Source organism: Magallana gigas, chromosome 7 (assembly GCF_963853765.1).
Source record: "Magallana gigas chromosome 7, xbMagGiga1.1, whole genome shotgun sequence".
Lineage (NCBI taxonomy): Eukaryota > Metazoa > Mollusca > Bivalvia > Ostreida > Ostreidae > Magallana > Magallana gigas.
The window spans coordinates 12,677,423-12,687,156 of NC_088859.1; the positions used below are offsets into that span (position 1 = coordinate 12,677,423).

Consider the following 9,734-nt stretch of genomic DNA (forward strand, 5'->3'; position numbering starts at 1 on the left):
ACAATGACAGTTGAAAATGTAAATTTAACTTAATCCTATACTCAGATAAAAAATGTATAAACCTTACTCTACTAAAGAAGAATTTAAGACTAAATACAGGTATGTACGACATACGTCACAATAGCGAAGTTAACGCATATACACAAAGCACCAAATATGTCACTGTCATATTTTTTAAGGGTATTAGTTCTAAATTTAATATACAATTATAAACAATTATAGCCTTTTGATATCAGTCAGTGCATAATTTTATAGAACTGACGAGAATATATCAACCTCGTACCTCGTCCTCGGTCGATATACTCTCATCAGGTCTATAGGCCTATTAGATATTTATAAATTAGTTATTTTAATGATGATGATGTTATTATTTTAAAATTATAATGAAAATAAGAAACTGTAGAATCATAAATAATTATCAGTAATAAAGGAAAATACGATAATAAAAAGTGTGCAGGAATAATACGAATACATGTAAACCAAATACCGCTTGCACATACCCCTTTGTGTGTTGTCATGGTTGACGTGTGTGTTAGAATAGGGAATATCATTAAAGGTTATCCTTATGTGATTTGAACATAAATTAGAGCTGGAAAACATAAGTATAATTTTTCAATATTTGTTGAATGATATATTTTCACAGTTCTTTATATTCAAACTCCCATGCATCACATTGAATCAATCAAATGACACAGAACAGTATTATACACAATTTTGTGTGTGTGTGCACATGTATATTAGACGCAAATACTGTGAGTCATAAGTATGCATATCTATAGATTATCGACGTACATGTATCTCTACATACATATTACATAAACAATTATATACCAAAAAAAATCAAACGACACAGAACAGTATTATACGCTGTATGTGTAAAAGTTCATATTTATTTGAAATACACAAATGTTCGAAGCAGGGTAGATATATTTAAGAGGTCGTTTATGCCAATGAGTTTGGATATTTAAAAAACTCCGGCAAGGTTTAGTACAGATTGAATTCTTCATTTCTTTTAAACACTTCCATTCAATAAAATCACATACAGACACGAACCATGCAGGGCACACTAGGTGTATGTACAGTGCATATGTGATTTTTATAGTAATCAAATATGTTATCAACTTATCATCACTCATCACAATAAATTAAAGTAAGGTTTCAGCATCTATGTTGTTAGGTACAAGTCAAGGTAGAATCTTCACAAGAATTGATGTGGTTGAGACACTCTGTTTTGGGACTACCGTAAGTATAATCTTGACTGTTGTTGGTGTTGTGAGAATAAAAATAAGCATTTAGTGTTCTTCCATGTGTCTTGCATGCATGGATATCGTAGCAAGGTACACTCTGTCTTGTTTCAAGACAATGGAATCAAAACTATTAATTGTAAATGAAGGGGACAAGCGCTGTTTGGATACTAGTAACGGGCTGAAGATTTATTGTTTTCTGTTTATTTGGAGAAGAACTTTTTCGTTTTCTTTCTCGACACCAACAATGAGGGAGGGATATCATGATTGTGTGTTGGTTTTACCTACTCCGATTCACCAATTTTTCTTATACCATTTAAAGGGGCATGGTCACAATATTGGTCAATAATTATTTTTTCGATTTTAATGTTTACAGTGCTTCAATAAGGGATTATAAATAGGCAACCAAAATTTGAGTGTCATTTGATGAGTCATAAGCGAGTTACAGAGCTTACAATTCTTCGCTATGTAAACAAAGCGTTTGTTTTCATTTTGAATGTTGAAGGGAAAATTCCAGTTTTAGACCTAAAATGAATGTGTTAATCGTTAGGAACTGTTTATTTATGCTTAAAATGAATAATTAGATAGACAAACTAGCTTAAAAAAGATTTTTACTGGTATATTGAACCTATGTAAACAAAAACAGGGCACGAGCCTTGTTTACATTACGAAGAATTGTTAGCCCTGTATCTTGCTTAAAACTCAACGTCTAGCACCCACATATTATTTGATCTTTAGAAATGCATTCCTAAAGCATTGCAAATAATAAAAACAGAAAAATAAAATTTGACCGAAATCGTGACCATGCCCCTTTAATAATTTGCCTTTTTAGCTCCCTGCATCGAAGGTTCAAGTGAGCTTTTTTGATAACCTGTTGTTTATCGTCTGTCTGTCTGTCCGTCTGTCTGCCTGTAAACTTTTCACATTTTCATTGTGTAGAACCACTTGGCCAACTTTAACAAAATTTGATACGAAGCATTCTAAACGAAAGAGAATTCTTAGCTGTAAAAAAAAAAGCTAAACCCTTTCAAATGTGAGATAACCACGAGACAGTAAAAAAATATGTATGTCTTAAAAATATTCCCAAGAGTGCTGCACCAGAAATGCCAAAAAAGCTTAAGGAGGCTGGATGGTCAACAACAAGTAACCATCAAATCTACCTCAGAATTTTTAAGCTATAAACTTTTATTTTGTAAAGAAATATTCCTTATGAATAAGCTTTAAAACTTTAATATTTTCTCTATCTTTATATACATGTTGGGATATTGATATAGTTTCAAAATGGCCACGACCATCGAGCCCTCTTAGTATTTAGTAAAAATTATAAAGTATAAAAACCCTATATAAAAATATAGGGAAAATGTTTAAAAATCCTCCTGAGATATTGTAGATTTAAATTGTTAAAGCTGTAACCCCCAGACCAATACTGGGGCATCGAAAGGGGTTTAAAGTGTAACAAAGCAATATTAAATGTATAGGAAAAATGTTTAAAAATCTTCCTCCAAAAACTCTTTGTGATATTACTATCAAGCATCCTCAAATAGTAAAGTCGATGAACTACAATGCTACAACTTATGATATTCAGTACTAAGCAAGCATCATCAGATTGGGTAGATTTTAAATTTTTAAAACCGTGACCCTCAGACCAATACTTAAGTCCCAAGAGAAGTTCAAAGTTCAAAACAGAAATATATATAAGGACAATATTTTAAAAATCTTTTCATAAACTACGATTCGACAATTTGAGAGATTGCTATGCAAGCATTTTAAGACAATGTATATTGTAAATTGAGAAGACCCTGATTCCCGGACTAAAATCGGTGCCCAAGAGGGGTTCAAATTTCAGCATAGAAATAAATAGGAAAATGTTTAGAAATATACAATGCTATGTCTAGTGAAACTACTGTTTAAAAGTATATACAATGTAGTATATATCTATTAACTAATATCGAGGGCACAATGACCTTCTTCACCTGCTAAAATTACTTATTGTTTATTTTCCAATTTTGTTGTCTTTGAAACATTGAGGCCTATGATAATAAGATTGGTCAGTTGGTGAACCTTAATTCGTAGAATATGATCTCCAAAACAGAAAGCTTTTTGTATATATCATTTTATAAATTGTAAAAATCTTGAAATAAATGAGAATTTACTTTTTTGTGACTTTTAAAATAGCTAATTAAGAAGAGTTTCATATTTAAAAAAAATCATAAGATGTACAAAGATTGTTTTTCGGGTGAGAGATGTGGCCCATGGGCCTTTTAAAAAATTTTGCAAATATTGCGTAGATGTTTCTCGAGATTCTGAAATTATTTTAGTTAATGTCGGATAACGTACGTTTAGGTATCCTGGAGTGATGTCTTTCTGTTTTCGAATTAGTTTCCTGAGAGGTTGGTAAACCATGGCGGGTCCTTTTGATAAATAGTAACACATTTAAATGGAATATACATTTGGCTTCAGAAGTAATAATACTTTTAAATTCCGTCATGCATTTATTAGTACAAAATTCATAAAGAAGTTCGTCTCAATTGATAGATCGCAGATTTGTTCTGAATTTGTTATTGTACTATTAGAGCCATATGTTGCGTTAGTAGAAGATAAAATGAAACATGCTGGTTTAGTAGTAAATTCATATATTTACCAATGGACGTGTAGGTATTGACAAAGGAAAAATTCTCCAACAGCAATTCTGGATAGGAGACAAGAATATAACTAACTAGTATTATGACAAGTAGTGGGGATTAGTACTCTGTGAAGTGGGTAGGGTCATCGATTTATATACATGTAAATATATATATTTGATGGGCACGTGAGAGTTAACGTGGACCCTCTTTAGGTTATGTAGGTCCAAAACAGATAAGGTCAACCAATAATGGGGAACTGCAGAATGTTCATTGAAAAAATGAAAATATACAAAAGAAAAAAAAGATTGAATTTTTAGCTTTACTGAATTTTGGGACCAAAAATAATCTCATTTTCTGTCTATCAAGTTAAATATTCTCGAGATAAATTAATTTCTTATTTTAAAAAAATATACATTACTCTTTTGGTCGTGTTTTATTTAAAAACAATGCATACATTTAAAATAAGGGAGTAAAAAGCTGAGATATTATCCGGAGATCTGCGATGTAGATACATGTACTACATCTACATGTAAGTGGTATTATCCAATATATGTATAAATTACTTCAGACTAGAGACAATAAGACTTCAAAACAATATTAATGTATATTAATAGAATCAAAATAACAAAACATATGCAGCTCAAATCTGTCTCAAGATTTTTGCTTCATTATTTATTCATAAATACCCCTACCTTCGCTAGCCAAGGGTTTGTGATCTGTAGAAGCCGCGCGGATCAGAGACCCTTGGCTAGCAAAAATGAAATATCTCAGGGTTCAAACAATGTTTATTTACGTATTAGAATGAAAATTTATTTGCATGTTTTTGTATTTGAATTTCTTGTCCCCCTATCTCTCTAACTTGTTCGGCTAAAGAGAGCAGCTGTTAAATAAAAATCTGTGGAGATTCGTATTGCAAATGATATAAAATAACTTAGGTCTGAATGATAGCATTTGAAAATAGTGTTAGGCGATCCAGGAGACTTTCGAATGGAAAAAAACATGTTAAGAAACCCGTTTTCCGTTCCTGTGGAAATCTCTGGGTAAAGAAAGAGGTTTACGTTTTTAATGAATCATTTCAACCGCATTTCTTTAAGCTGTGTATATCTCTATAAAAATCGTAAAAATGTGATGGAAACAGTAACTTTAGACAGACTATTCAAAAACCGTGGCCACTGATCTTGGGCCAGCTATAAAATTAGAGTCCAAACAAAACAAACAATATGAGTATCGGAAACACGACGGTACGGTCAATATAGACTATACGTTGAACCATTTAACATGCTGGGGTATTGAATGGATAGCGACGTACGGTTTAAATGAAAGTGTTTATTATACAAAAAACAAACAAAAATTAAGCGCTGTCCCCGTTTTAAGCATTTGTTTTGACTTTGCTCTCACTTCAACAGTCATACTGGTTTCATAATATTTATATGCTGTTGTGCATATTTCCCTCATTTCTTTTACAGTTTTCTATAAAAAAAAGAAAAAAAAGAAGGATTTTTCTACATTTCTTCAAAAGAAGCTTTTCGGATGAAATAATAAGTTGTTGATGTTAACATTGAAGTGACGGATGAGATGCTATCAACAGAGATTTGTAGAATTATACAGTCTTCACGATATCTATACGTTCGGGAAAAACAAGGGGCATAGGTAATATTTGATGAAATTCGAATTTTATAACTTTTCAGAAAAGGTCTTTATATCAATTGATTTCTTATTCCTTATTATTATTGTGGTTATCATTATGATTTATTTATTTACTTATTTATTTATTTATGTATTTATTACAGTTATCGAAAATGAAACGGATAGATTTCCGGTACGGTGTGGTATCTTTAACGATTTTTCTGTTCTTGCCAATATTTTTCCAAGTGTATGGATTTTTGGACGTACAGAAGTATCGGTCTGTTACCAGTGATAATTCATTTTATGAAAACTCATCAGAACCTATCCTTGCCTATACGTATTACAGAACACTTTTGTTTTATATTTTCACATTTTTGATTGTTCTATTAGTTGGTCTGATATATGTTTCGTCAAAAGAAAAGGATTTGACAAGGTTTCAGATTCAATGCTACCGTCCCTATTTTCCCTTTCATTGTATGGTGTGTCTTATTCCATACGTTCTAAGATACGCCAATACCTGACAATATAATGGCTCAAGTGGAATGGAACCACTTTTTTCAAGTTATGTATTCAATTTTTCGATTTATCTGCTTTTATCTATTGTCTATTGTTCGGCGATATGATCTCTTGGAATTGTTTACGTATTTATTTGTGACGTTGATCCATTCATTGATATTGACTATCTTTGCATATAGTATGTATAGTAATTTAACAGAGTTGGTTAACTGTATAAAGGAAAGCAAAGACGGATTTCTGACGGCGTGGTCTTCTTATGATCAAATTTCTATCGTCGATGAATTAAATGTGAGTAATATAAACGCCTATGAAAGGACATTTAGTCTTGATAAAAACTTATTTCAATCCACTGGGAAAAACTTTATCAGACATCAAGCTTGTCGAGATTACAATTAGAGGACTCGAAAGGAACTAAATATCCATATCAACGATGGACGTATAACGTTGGAATCGGCGAAAGCGTAAGCGGCCTGTCTTGTGGTGCACTATCCAGTGGCCTTTTTAGTGTTTTTTGGTCATTAAATGGAGGTAATCTTTGTTCAAATTACAGTGGCTGCTACATAAAAAACAATGTTGAAAGAAGTATTCAATATAATGAAATAAGCAGTTACATAGACATTGATTTCATCGACGATATTGGGTTTGGGAATTTGACATGCACTTTCCAGAGGTACAAATATATTGGAGAAAATTTACATTTTCAAAGAAAAAAAGCTTCGCCCATAATTAAAAGTCATGAAATCATTATGGCTCAGTACAATGTGGTGAAATATTCAGGGAGAGAATTCTACATCTATGCAACACCTGGGGGAGCAATTGATATCAGATGGAAACCGATGCTTTTCAATAGTGAAAATGAAGACTTGATCCAATATTATTACGTAAATGGGGCACATTACCATAGAAAACCTGGTTTAACCACAATGTGTTCAAGTTTGTCATATCTATACGTCATATATGGAACGGCAATGAATTGGTTTTTTGTTCCAAACATGGATGAGTCCTCGCATATTTTAATAAACTACTCAAAATTTTATGAAACCCGCTTTACCGCTTGTGCTGGGTCAAGTGTTTTTGGCATTCATTCTGTCGAGTATTTTCGACGAGTTTATGACAAAAAGAGCAATTCTTTTATCTTTCGACTAGTTAAACATCCAGACAAGATATACGTTCTTCCAGATTTACCGTATTTCTACAAAATGGACAAAGCAACGAAGGACAGGAAAGAAGAAATAATACAAAATCTACAGAAACTAAGTTTGGATTATCTCTGGTTTGAAAAACACCATACTTTGTTTTTGATAGAACGTGTTGTGCTCGAACTGATAGTCGTATCATTTTTGCCTTTATTTCTTACCTTTTCTCTGTATAAATCTTGGAAATGGTACAGGTGCAGCGTACTCCAACCGATCAGTAAAACTATATTAGGACAACCAATTGATGAAATCGCTGAACAATGCTCAGCCGTAAGATGTAGTTTATCATATTGCTGTTACGTTTTCTGTGGTGATTCTGATAGAGGTTCGGTTTATGACCATCTCGTAGTTCCACTGAGAAAAGAAAATATTATAACGGGTTTTATTTTCGAGGAATGTTTGATAAACAGAAGTGGAAAGTCAGTATTTAATTTACAATGTGACCTGTTTAAAAGGTGTGAGCATTTGATATTTTATTTGACTTCCGCATACTTAGAGGAAGAAAAGTTTGTTGATATTCAGTTGGAGACAGTTCTCTGTTGTATTAAAATGGGTTTCATTTCTACAAACAAAGTGCTCATAATAATTGCAGACAATTGCGAACTACCGGAAAAATTACGATATAACTTACCGGAGGTAGCTGCCAACATTCATGACTGGGTGACAATAAAGAATCCAAATAAAAGAATAGGACTAGTTTTAAAGTGGATAAATGATTTAAAGAATAACCCTCAAAATTTAGATGTAGTGGTATCTACAGTGTTTCTTGGATAAATGTTTCTTTTATGATAAGAGCATATCCTACACTTATCTAAGCGGGAAGGCACTGCTGAATTTATATTCTTCCACAATTTGACCATAGCAACATATTGCTTTCAGTTCATTTAATCCAAGTCTTTGACTTCCTTAGTTTAGTTCTTATTGTTCGCCTTGGTCTTTCTCGGTGCAACCTTCTTATGTTTTATCCTTGTATTTGTAATTACATGTATTGTCATTGTATGCATAAATTACAATGCCTTAACAAATGCCAGAGCATCTTAGTATTTTAGTACCTGACCTAAAGGACTGCCCTCTTTGGAGTTTTTTTAATGCTTATCTTTTATAGTAAATACTACATTTCTCGGTGCTTAATTGCCACCTTAAATTCATAAACCTCTAACAAGGAAGGTATTGGTGTATGAAATGAATTAATGTAGCGTGCGATTAAGTTGATGATATAAAAACTACTAACAATGGTTTCAATTGAACAATTTCCTTTGGTTATTGAAATTTTGTTTACTAGAATCAATATCGTAACAATTTTTTATTGCTTAGTAAGAAGTGTTTATTTTTCTTTTCTGGCAATTTGAAAGAGAAAATGATAACAAAGTTTAAAACTCTTTTTCTAGTGGTATTTGGTTTTTGTAAAAATAAAATAAAACACTCTGACTTGTCTTTTCCACATTCTATGGAAAGCATGGACAATCGGTGTAAAAATGATACGAAGAATCTGACTTGCCAAAAGTTATTGATATCATGATGATTCTATGTCAAAGGTTGTGTTAATTTTGTTGAAATCGAGTTGTGTAATTTGTAAAATATGTTTGAATCATGATCGATTAAACTGATATTTGTAATTGATTAAAGATTTCTTCAATGTTTTATTTTTTATACATATGTACATGTTTCAATTTCCTTTAATAAGTCCGGTTTTATGTATCTGATTCTTTGTTTGTTTATCTGTTTGAAATTGTGATGTTTAATGCGAATGTATAATTGCTTTGTTATGAAATAAAGTTCCAATAACAGAAAAATGAGATATACGAAAGACACATGGTGACTCATGATTTACCAAATATTAAATTTTTTCACGATTTCCACACATTTTATATCTATACTTTTAAATTACGGCATTTGCAAATAAACTACAAAATGCCTGCACCAGAAAACTTGCTTACACCGTTGGTATTTCACATCTGTGATGGTGTCCGTAAAGCATAATTGAATTTTAACTGATAAGTTATTATTGTGCAATTAATTAAAAACCCACATGTGCTTTCATTTTCGATAAACAAGCCCGAAATAGCTAAAATGAGAGTAAGTCGGTGGACACGCTTTGGCGGATTTAAGTCAGGGATAGTTTGCATCAAAATATATATACTTGCAATGAAATAAGATTGAATGATTACTTAAAGAGTGAATATATTTACTGTAAGCCTATTTAGACAATACATACAAGATTTGACAAAGTTAAGATTTGACAAATGTTGAGTACATAAAATGAGTCAATTCGTTTCTTTAATTGCCGATTTTAGTTTTGATACACATTCGCTTGAGAACTTTCCAGAATGGGGTAACCCAAAACACGGATTGACTAATTAACGAAAAGTTAATAATGCATCGAGGGCAGATATCTTAGATCAGACGTCTATTAATACATGCGATTTTATAATAAGTATGAATTGAAAGAACTTACGAGAACGGGGTGCTCAGAAACGGGTTGACTAATTGACATCATGGCGGAAAGTGTAGGGCGAGTTAACCATCGG

The 9,734-nt window shown here is 32.0% G+C and overlaps 1 long non-coding RNA gene across 1 annotated transcript; it reads left to right on the forward strand.

Moving 5' to 3' along the window:
• Nucleotides 1–1,093: 1,093 nt before the first annotated feature.
• LOC136270128 (uncharacterized) lies at nt 1,094–6,021 on the forward strand. Its single transcript, XR_010707839.1, has 3 exons — nt 1,094–1,242; nt 5,335–5,518; nt 5,659–6,021. It is a non-coding gene; the product is annotated as an uncharacterized lncRNA (long non-coding RNA).
• Nucleotides 6,022–9,734: the final 3,713 nt, after the last annotated feature.